At 35.8% G+C, this 11,672-nt stretch overlaps 1 pseudogene; it reads left to right on the forward strand.

Moving 5' to 3' along the window:
• The first annotated feature begins 5,513 nt into the window (after window positions 1–5,513).
• On the forward strand, window positions 5,514–11,181 carry LOC149249379 (UDP-glycosyltransferase 89B2 pseudogene; annotated as a pseudogene).
• The last annotated feature ends 491 nt before the right edge of the window (window positions 11,182–11,672 follow it).

Raw genomic sequence — 11,672 nt, forward strand, 5'->3', positions numbered from 1 at the left:
CGTGAAGCGGTTGGGCTTACCGACCACAGCACATCCACAACCATACACCATTGGGTGGCTTCACCAAGGGCGAGATCTTCGCGTGAGCCAGCAGTGTCGCCTTCCATACAACATCAAGCCCTTCACGGATGAGGTATTGTGTGACATTGCTCCCCTTGAAGTTTGTGATGTATTACTAGGACAACCATACTTGTGGAAGCGACATGCTGTGTATGAATCAAGGCCCCGTGCTGTTATTATTACATTGGGAAATAAGTTGTTCAGGATACCAGAGGTAGCACCACCTGCCGCCATCTCTTTGATTACTGCAAAACAATGCAGTAAGATCATTTCCAAAACCAGGAAATTTGTTTTCCTGATGATACGCCCTCAAGGGAAGAAGAAGACAGTGGCCGCGGCCTCCAAACGGGGTCCCTCTGCACGGCAGCTACAGATGGACAAGATTGTGGAGGAGTACGAAGACATCTTCACCTCCCCGGCAGGGGTTCCTCTGCACTGTCAAGTCAAGCACTCCATCGATCTGACCCCAGGTGTGCCGCTACCCAATGGACCAATTTATCGGCGCTCCGTTCTGGAGAACAATGAAATCAAGAGGCAGATTCAGGAGCTCCTGCAGAAAGGTCACATCCGTCCGAGTTCTTCGCCCTGTGGGAGCCCGATAGTGTTGGTACAGAAGAAGGATGGGACGTGGAGACTCTGTATTGACTATCGGGCGCTGAACAAGATCACTGTCCGTAATAGGTACCCGATCCCGCGGATTGATGACCTCCTAGACCAACTAAAGGGGGCGAAATATTTCAGCAAGATCGATCTGAAGTCAGGATATCACCAGGTACCAATTGAACCCTCAGATGTGTGGAAGACTGCCTTCAAATCCAAGGAGGGCCTCTTCGAATGGTTGGTCATGCCTTTCGGATTGACGAATGCTCCTGCAACCTTTATGAGGCTAATGGATGACATCTTGCGGCCATTCACCAACTCCTTTGTAGTAGTATACTTGGATGACATTCTGATCTTCAGCCAGAGTTGGGAAGAGCACCTCCAACACATCCGACAGGTTCTCCAAACACTGCGGCAACACAAGCTATGTGCCAATTTGGAGAAATGCACTTTTGGCATGACCGAGGTTCAGTATCTGGGATACATCATTGATGAACAGGGGGTGCATGTCGATCCAGCCAAGGTCCAAGTCATTCGGGATTGGCCCTCTCCAACCACTCTAACAGAGCTCCGCAGCTTTCTAGGTCTTGCCAACTTCTACCGCAGGTTTGTGTTGGGATTTTCTCATATTTCTTGGCCCTTGAGTCAAGTCACCAAGGGCGGGGCGAAAGCAAAAATCTTTTGGTCTGAATCTCAACAGAAGGCATTCAGGGAGTTGAAGGATCGCCTCTGCACGGCACCAGTGCTCGCGTTACCAGATTTACAACAACCATTTGAGGTCGAGACAGATGCCTCTGACTATGCTATTGGGGCAGTCCTTACTCAACATGGACATCCAGTGGCATATCACAGTGAAACACTTTCAGACACAGTCCGGAAGTACCCCACTTATGATAAAGAGATGTATTCCATTGTACAGGCCTGCCGACAATGGAAGCATTACATTTTGGGGAAGGAAACGGTCATCCACACAGACCACCGACCTCTGCAGTTCATACAGACCCAAGGGAAATTGCAGAATGATCGCCATCAGAAGTGGTCTACATACCTGCAACAGTTTCACTTGAATATCAAGTATAAAAAGGGCAGCACCAATAATGTTGCAGATTGCCTCAGTCGACCACCGATCATGGCGCTAACCACCGTGCTCAACTCTTGCGGGCACGAGACTTCTGATTGGCCACTTCTCTACAAAAGCGACCCAGAATTCGGCCACACATACCAGACACTCTTGGAGGGTCGGCAGGTTGCAGATTTTCACCTCCAAGATGCCCTATTATGCCACCTCGGTCACCTTTGTGTTCCTTCAAGCGAGCGTGCCAAGATGATTTGGGAAGCACACTACAGTCGGGCTGCTGGGCATTTCGGGGTCGAGAAAACAGTGGCAGTACTGCAAAACTATTTCTATTGGCCGAATCTTCGACAGGATGTTGGGAAGTACATCCGATCATGTACTGCCTGTGCCATTGCCAAACCGACCATTAAGAAGCAAGGCCTCTATACCCCGTTGCCTACCCCTAGTCGACCTTGGGAATCCATCTCCATGGATTACATGTCAGGCCTTCCTTCCACTAAGCATGGAAATGACTGTGTTTTTGTGGTCGTCGACAGGTTCTCAAAGATGGCCATTATGATGGCCTGCAAGAAGAATATCACAGCAGAAGCCACTGCTAAACTCTTCTTTGAACGAGTGTGGGTGCACTTTGGGATCCCACAGTCTATCATCTCAGATCGGGACAGTCGGTTTCTCAGCACCTTTTGGTCCAGTCTCTGGTCAATGCTGGACACCAAACTCACGAAGTCCACAGCCTTCCATCCTCAAACTGATGGCCAGACAGAGGTTGTCAATAGGATGATTGTGCACATTCTGCGCATGTATAACTCAAAGCATCCACGCACATGGGACGAGAGCCTCCCCTACGTTCAGCACAGCTACAACCGAGCTCTTCACAGCTCCACTGGCCATAGCCCTTTTCAGGTGGGTTTGGGATTCCAGCCACTATGCCCCATTGATGTGGCCATGCCACTTGCAGCTACTCACATGAATTCAGCTCATGTCCAGTCCGAAACAGATAAGGCCACCAGCTTCATTGAGCGCATCCAACATATTCGCCAGCAGGTCCATGACATTCTTGAGAAATCAAATGCCAAGTACAAGCAGCGACATGATCAACATCGGGTGCCACACAAGTTTCAGGTGGGCGACAAAGTCTGGTTGCATTTGCAAAAGGAACGCCTTACTGGAGCCTATCGGAAATTGAGACCACTCCGATATGGTCCTTACACCATTACTAAGGCTATGGGAGACAATGCATTTGAGCTCAGCATTCCCCCATTCCTTGGCCTGCACCCAGTATTCAATGTGGACCGCCTTCGGCCATACTTTCCACCATTGCTAGACACATCCGACATTGCAGAACAGCTCAAACCCACAGAATTAAATCCAGATTGCATGGAACAAGCTGCAACTGATCGGATCATGGACACACAGATCAAGAACACTCGCCAACAGAATATCCAACTGTATCGAGTTGTCAAAGCGGGCCAACTCCTTCAGCAGGGCAAGTGGCTCACCAGGGAACAAGTTCAGCAGAAGTTTCCTCATCTCATGGAGGAGCTCAACGCAATGGGGACCATTGCTTCCTAAGGGGGGAGGAATGATCCAGGTGGATATTGGTGGCCACCTGCCAAGTCCACCTGGACCCCCACCATTGTCTTTCTCAGCATTTTCAGTTTCCTTAATTGTAGCACAACTTACTATTTTGAGCAATTTTTCGGGTCCTGAACTTCCGGAGCCATTTTGAGGCCCTAAACGACGTTTTTTGGGGAATCTGGGGGCAACACGAGTCCATGGAATGGACTGGTGTTGCCCATTCCAACAATGATAGTGCTCGGATAGATCTTTCTAATGAGCTATTGTACGCGTCAAACGGAGATCATATGCCAAAGTTACGACCCCGGGAAGTTGATGTACCAACTTACCCCCAAACGGGGCCCACAGTTTGGCGTTTCATCTCCTAGGGTTAGGTTTTGGAATGTTAAGGGTTTTTCCATTGTTTCTCAACAATAAATAGGTCTTCGAGCCTCATTGTAACACAGTTCAGAGGCATGTAGCCATCACATCTCTTCTCAGAGATAAGCTACCATCGCCCTAGCTAGTTTATTTCCATTTCTGTCTGTAAGCATATTTCAGTATTTTCCATTAATGAAATGAAGTATTATTTCCACTGCATCTTTGTGTATATGGTTATCTTTGTAATTTGTTGCGTTCCTGTTTAAATCCGGATCAGAAACCCACCTCAGAAACAAGAAATGGTGGTCGATACAGGCAGTGAGCTGTCATGGCTGGGATGAAATCCCTTATCGGCTCCTGGTTTAACTTTCAACCCCATTCTCTCCACCTCTTACCGACCTATACCCTGCAGCTCACCCATCTGCACAAAAGAGATCGACAATTTTCCAGTTCCCACAGCCTGTACCACCTCTGCCAACACTGTTATTCTTATACTGACGGGATCTTCACAGATGGGGTCCTCAGTTCCTACACTGTTAACCTCAGTCCAATCCATGGCTCCCTGTTTTGGGAAGTTTTAGTGTCTATGGATAAACGCTTAAACCCCTAGACTAGTAGCTAAGTCTAGAACAAAAGTGCAAAGCATTCTCTACCTTTTCTATAACCAATATATTAAATATGACAGTAAAGAAGCCTACCTGTAGCTTTCGCTTACTCCTTATCTCCCTTGACCAATTTTTTCGCTCCTTTCCATACTTAATCCGCTTGAAAAGTACCTGCACATAGGCAGAAGACGAAAACCAATCAAAGCATATAATGGTAATGATCTATTAATTAAACATAGATTGGAATCAAGTTCATAATACACATATGAAAGCATCCATGGACAATACAAACATATGGAAAAAGCTTTGAACACCTTATTAGTAAAAAGAAGAGTTACAACCCAATTTTCTTGATTCAGTATCACTCCTCCTGTTCAATCCCATCCTCTCCTCATAACAAGCAAGACATTTTGACATCATTACAATAATTGAAAGTAACTCAAGTTTCATACTAACAACATCTCCCTATAATTCAATGATTTCCAGCCCCTGGTCACTTAGATGAGTGGTCTTTTTATAGGTGAATGAAGGAAGTTATGCCATAAATGGTGATAATGAATTCCCTCCCAAACTTAGAATTTAGTTCCATGGAGGAAGGGATAAAGGGATTGATGTTCCTTAACTCCCCACCTCATCCAAATTCGAGCTCAAAGGAGTAGATAAACTTGGGAAGCTTCTAGATGCACCCAATGGATAAGAATATTCCCAAACCCCAATGAAATTTCACTCAAATTCACATAGTGTAGGGCAAAAAAGGCTCAAGTGCGTTGCATAGCACCCAAACAGTGTACTAGACTGCATTGCAGTGCACCATAATGAAGGCCTGCCTACGCTGATCCTCTAAGAGGTAGTTTTTGGATGATTTCAGTCATGGAATCTCTTGGGAAGAAGGCATTCTTATGGTTGACTTAATTTAGGGAATGCAACAACTGAATTAGGGTTTGATAGGCCCTAATAGTATTGATATGTAAGTTGGGGTTGATGTGCCCAAATGGATCTGTAACACTCCCCTGTTCTGAAAATCTCCAATTATTCTCTCCTATCTTACTCTTAATATGATATTCTTAATCAGAAAACCTCTTAATACTCTTTTCATTACTGATTGAGCAAGCTCAATTGATTGTTTTTTTTCACTCAGTGAGATGCCCACCTTCTCCTCTAGTTTTCCATCGACTATAACTACTCTGAAACCCAAAATGGAGCCCAAATCTTAAAATGAACTTGACAAGACTGCAATGGCAGAGAACATGGAGAAAAGGCCTCACATTCTTGTATTCCCATTCCCAGCACAGGGCCATATGACTTCCTTGCTTGACCTCACCCACACCCTTGCATCCCATGGCCTCTCTAGGAGCTTGCTCATCCAATAGAAGACTAGTTCCAACAGCAAAAGAAGAGCTCAGATTATGAGTTCGGCCCTCCTGTTTGCATTATCAACGATTTCTTCCTCGGATGGACTCAGAACACAGCTGCCAAGCTCGGTATACCCAGGATAGTGTATCACCCATCTGGTGCTTTTGTTGTTTCTATCATCTATTCTCTGTGGAAATACATGCCACATGAACAAGTATCATCAGATGATGATACAGTCCATATTCCTGAAGTTCCTCATCCTGTTAGTTTTCCAAGGTATCAAATCTCACGCCTTGCTCGCGCCTATAAGAGGTCTGATCCTGTCTCTGAATTCATGAGATGCTCCATGAATTTGAATGTAAAAAGTTGGGGTACTATTATCAACACCTTCTATGATTTAGAATTTATTTACATAGACCATGTGCAGAGAGTTTTAGGTAGGCCAGTTTGGTCTGTGGGTCCTCTACTTCCTCCTCCTATGTTCGAGGCCAAGCGGGGAAGAAGCATGATTGAAAGAGGGAAACCCCCTTCAATCGATGACTCAGTATGTCTTCAATGGCTTGACTCCAAGCTCAAGTTCTGTTTCATCAGGATCTTTTCCTCGTTCCAGCTTGGGATCCCCAGGTTGTGATGTGGGAGATGTAGTTACTGCTTTTAAAACTGTGAATCTGCAAGATGAAATTTACAAAACAAATCAATTTGTTTCCTAGAATTATGTTAAGGAGGATGATCATTATTTATCTGAAAGTGTTGTTCTTTGTGGACTTCATCCATTGGAATAAGGAAAGAAGCTAAGGGTTGAGATCTACAAAAAGTTCTGGAAAGACCAAGTACAAAAGGAATATAATACATCTGTTGTCGATCAACCAGATATTGCATGGGTTAGTGAGCTGGTTGAGGAGCCATCAAATACTGAATTTGGGAATATTTTTAAGGAATTAAAAAAGGTATATTACTTTCTGAATTTCTGTTGGTTTCTTGAGAAATAATAAGTCAAATTTACATATATTCATCTAAATATTGATATCTATCAGAACTAAGTTAAATGGATCTACGTTCATATTTGAGAAATATATTATGCCTTTGCTTGGCCTCAGTTCATGTTCAAATATTTACAGTATTTAACACAACAGTGCCATAACTTCTTTTATGTGGACTATGATGTGATTTACAGGGATTGTAGAGTTTCAGCTGAAGATTTCCAGTCGTTGCCAGAATGTTTAAATTGCAGCCATGGTAGTTAATGAAAACATTTCAAAGCATAGCTTTGTAGAATAAAACCATAACCAATTTTAAACAATGTAAACTTTGAAACGAGAACTGTAAACTCAAAACTGGAACTCTAGCAAAAAAAACCTTGAAAAAACATAAAAAACAGTGTTAAAAACAAAAAGTATTGATGTTGGAATAACACCTTTTTTCTTGGGTAAATTTTCAACATGTTTTAAAAATGGCGGTGAAAACCAATTTTTTTTGCAAAAATTGTCCAAAAAACACCCTCAAAACGAAAAGTGTTAACCTTGGGAAAACATTTTTTTTTCAAAAGTAAAATTTCAACATTTTGAAATAATGGCGTAAAATATTTTACCATGACCCCGAAAAACATTAAAATTTAAAAGAAATAATGAAAACATAAAATAAAATATAAATATAAATAATTAAAACAATGGAAAAATAACAACAACAACAACAAATTAAAATATATACTAAAAAAAAATCATAAAAATGTAAAGAAAAACAAAATTAATGATAAGAATTAAAAATAAATAAATAAACATTATAAACAAATAAATAGTAAAAAAAATATATCTTCTAGACCATAAAAATAAAAAATAAAAAATAGATATGAAAAAGAAAAAATAACATTTAAAATAAACTAAAAATTATGTAGGTAAAAAAATAAATAAATGAAATTAAAAACAAACAAGATTTTAAAAAGAATAGAAAAATAACAAAAAAATTAAAAACTACTAAAATTAAGATTAAAATGTTGATTACTTAAAAAACAAATATAAAAAGATATATATAAGAGACAAAAATAAAAAATAAAAAATGTAAGAAAAATTATCTCATAAACCATAAAAGAATTTGGAGAAAAAAATAATAATAAATAAATAAATATTAAATTAAGTAAGTAAAAATAAAGAAATTGAAAAAAAAAAACATTAGAAATAAAATAAAATAAAAACAAACTAGTTTAAAAAATAAATAAATAATGAAAAAAATTAAAAAACTAGTAAAATTAATATTAAAAAAAATTAACTCAAATTATAAAAATAAAAAAACCAAAAAAATATGAAAATTATTTAAAAAAAAAAAAACCCAAAAAATATTAAAATATATAAAAAAAACCAACAAAATTTTAACATTTAAATTTATTTTTTTAAACAAAATTTTTTTATTATTATTATTCTTTTTCCTTATTAAAAAAAAATTCATTAAATTTTATTTTTTATTTTTTTTAATGAATTAAAATTTTTAATTTAATTTTTTTTTAAAATCATTTAAAAAAAATCGATTTTTTAAAAACAATTTTTTTATTTAAAAAGTAATTATTATGTTAAGAAAAAATAAAAATAAAAAATAAAACATTTTTTTTTAATTTAAAATTTTAAAATGTATAATTATTATTTAAAAAAAATTATAAGGTTAAAAATTTTTAATTTAAAATTTTAAAACATATAATTTTTATTTAAAAAAACATTATACATATAAAAAATTAGTTTTTAATTTTTAAATTTATATTTATTATTTCAAAAAAAAATTGTGTTTGCCCGTCCCTTGGCCACGCGTGGTGGCGCGGGCAGAGGGTCCTACACGAGCAAACGCAATTTTTTTTCCCTTTTTTTCAAATATAAATTTAAAAATTAAAAATTAATTTTTTATATGTATAATGTTTTTTTAAATAGAAATTATGCGTTTTAAAATTTTAAATTAAAAATGTTTAAACCTTATAATTTTTTTTTAAATAATAATTATATAATATAAAATTTTAAATTAAAAAATAAAAAATAAAAATAAATAAAAAAATAAAAGTAAAAAATAAAAATGTTTTAAAATTTTCCAAGTATAATAATTATTAAAAAAATCGATTAAAAAAAATAAATAAATAAATAATTTTTTTTAAATGATTTTTTAAAATTTTTAAATTTTAAATTAAAATTTTAATTCGTTTAAAAAAACTTTAAAAAAATTTTAATGATTTTTTTTTTTTTAAATAAGGAAAAAAATTGTTTAAAAAAAAGTTAATAATAATAAAAAAATTTTAATAAAAAAAAAATGGTTCAAAAACAAAATTTTGATGTTAAATTTTTTTTGGTTTTTTTATATTTTAATATTTTTTTTGTTTTTTTTTAAATAATTTTCATATTTTTTTTTAATAATTTAAGTTAATTTTTGTTTTATTATTATTATTATTATTATTAAACTAGCTTGTTTTTAATTTTAGTTTATTTTTTTCCTAGTTTTTGCTAATGTTTTTTTAAATTTCTCTAATTTTTACTTACTTAATTTATATTTATATTTTATATTTATACTTTTATTTTTTCCAAATCTTTTTATGGTTTATGAAATAATTTTTTTTTAACATTTTTTTTTCATTTTTGTCTTTTTTATATATATTTTTATATATGTTTTTTAGAGACAATTATTTCATATGGATTGAAAATTTAATTAACGATGTATAAATTTGTAGAATATCAAAAATGCAAAATATCTACCTTCTTTAAATATGCAAAACAATAAAAACCTCACTACAAGAAAAATAAAAATAAAAATAAAAACAAGAAATTATGAAGAAGAAGACCACTTCCAAAGTTATTAAATTTACAAAATAATTATATACATTTCATACATTATAAAATTAAAAGTTAAAAAATAAAGCCTCTTAAAAAAAGGGCATGGTGTAGACTTACCATTTTTTTAAATCAACATCAAAATCACTACCATTCTAAAACGCAATGTACATAAAAAATTTGATAGTGCCAAAAACTATGTTATAAAAAAAACATGTGTGTTCTGCATCACCCCTTTTCAAAATCGGGTCACTTTTTTGCTATCTCTACAAAACGGGTAATAGTATCAGTTCTCATTTCAAAGTTTACATTGTTTTTACAGGTTGGTATGATATGTTTTCACCAAATTTGGCCTGTGTTGGTCAAAATATTTAACTAGAAGAATTGCTTGACCTTACATGGTTGAGGATATGGAAACAAAAGAGACCATAGTTCTTGCACCATGTCATGGCATATATATATGAGGTTGCCTTGATTTATGTAAATTATAGTTTAGATGGACGGTCATGTCCATCATATAATAATGTTTATAAACCTGAGCTTAATTTGTTATGTTTTCTTTATGGTATTGGCTGATTTTGATATGAAATTTTCCCTTTCAAAAAAAAAAAAGATGGTGTGTATCAATGAAGTTAATCTTAAGCTTATTGTACATATGGCCTAAAAAATATTTCATATTCCTAGTATTTGTTCTTTACTTCTCTGCAAATCTTTTTCAGTATGGTTCAGTGTGACAACCATGAAATTATGTGAATGTGCACAACTAAATACTCTTAATCATTTACTATTGCATCAAATAATTTTTTTTGATTGAAGTTTACACTGAAGACATTTGTTCATTCACGGTTACATCAAATCGGACCTGTGACATGAATGAATTTGTATTTGATGGACCCAAGAAGATGGTGTGCGGGGGGTAGTAGATTTTCGCATAATTTTTTAATGATCTATGTTTTCCTGATCGTCAATTACAGTAGTGTTGTGTTAGATTTTGTATCAAAGTCTCAATTATCAACACCTTCAATCGATGACTCGGTATGTCTTCAATGACTTGACTCTCAGAAAGAGAAGTCAGTAATTTATATTTTCTTTGGTAGCTAGGCCTACCTTTCAAATAAAAAAATCTAGGAGATGGCGGCAGGGCTCGAGGCAAGTGACGAGTGACGAGTCCTTCGTATTGGTCATCAGGGATCCTCCAAATGGGATGCCTGCTAATGAATATGGTTCTATTCCACAAGTTTTTGAAGAGAGAATGATGGGAAGAGGTCTGATAATTAGAGGTTGGGCACCACAACTCTTGATCCTCTCACACCCTTCTGTTGGGGTTTTTCTTACCCACTGCGGGTGGAATTCTACCTTGGAGAGCATCATACTGGGAATCCCAGTGATAACATGGCCTCTGAATGCAGATCAATACATAGATGCTTTGTTATTGGTTGATTATCTTAAGGTTGGAGTCAGGTTATGTGACAGCGCCACCAAAGTACCCAACAAAGATGACTTGAGAATTGCAGTTAAACGACTATTGGGAAGAGAAGGAGAAGAAATAAAAAGAGCAGAGGAGCTAAGCAAGGAGGCTAGAATAGTAGTGCAAGAAGGGGGATAATCCTACAAAAACATGGAAGACTGTGTAAGTGAGCTTAAAAAGCTGATCATGCTCGTTGAGGAGCCATCAAAAATTGAATCTGGTCATATTTTTAAGGAATTAAAAAAGGTATATTACTTTCTGAATTTCTGTTGGTTTGTTGAGAAATAATAATTTAAATTCACATAGATTCATCGAAATACTGATATCTATCAGAACTAAGTTAAATGGATCTATGCTCATATTTGATAAATATATTATGCCTTTGCTGGCCTCAGTTCATGTTCAAATATTTACAGTCTTTAACACATCACTGCCATAACTTCTTTTATGTGGACTATGATGTGATTTACGGGGATTGTAGAGTTTTAGCTGAAGATTTCCAGTCATTTCCAAAATGTTTAAATTGCAGCCTTAGTAGTTAATGATATGCTTTCATCAAAGTTAAAGCTGATCATGCTAGTTGAGGAGCCATCAAAAATTGAATCTGGTCATATTTTTAAGGAATTAAAAAAGGTATATTACTTTCTGAATTTCCATTGGTTTGTTGAGAAATAATAATTTAAATTTGCATAGATTCATCGAAATACTCATATCTATCAGAACTAGTTAAATGGATCTATGCTCATATTTGATAAATATATTATGCCTTTTCTGGCCTC

The sequence above is a fragment of the Pinus tabuliformis genome, chromosome 7 (genome assembly GCF_031772625.1).
Source record: "Pinus tabuliformis cultivar Carrire ecotype Pingquan chromosome 7, CPIR1, whole genome shotgun sequence".
NCBI lineage: Eukaryota > Viridiplantae > Streptophyta > Pinopsida > Pinales > Pinaceae > Pinus > Pinus tabuliformis.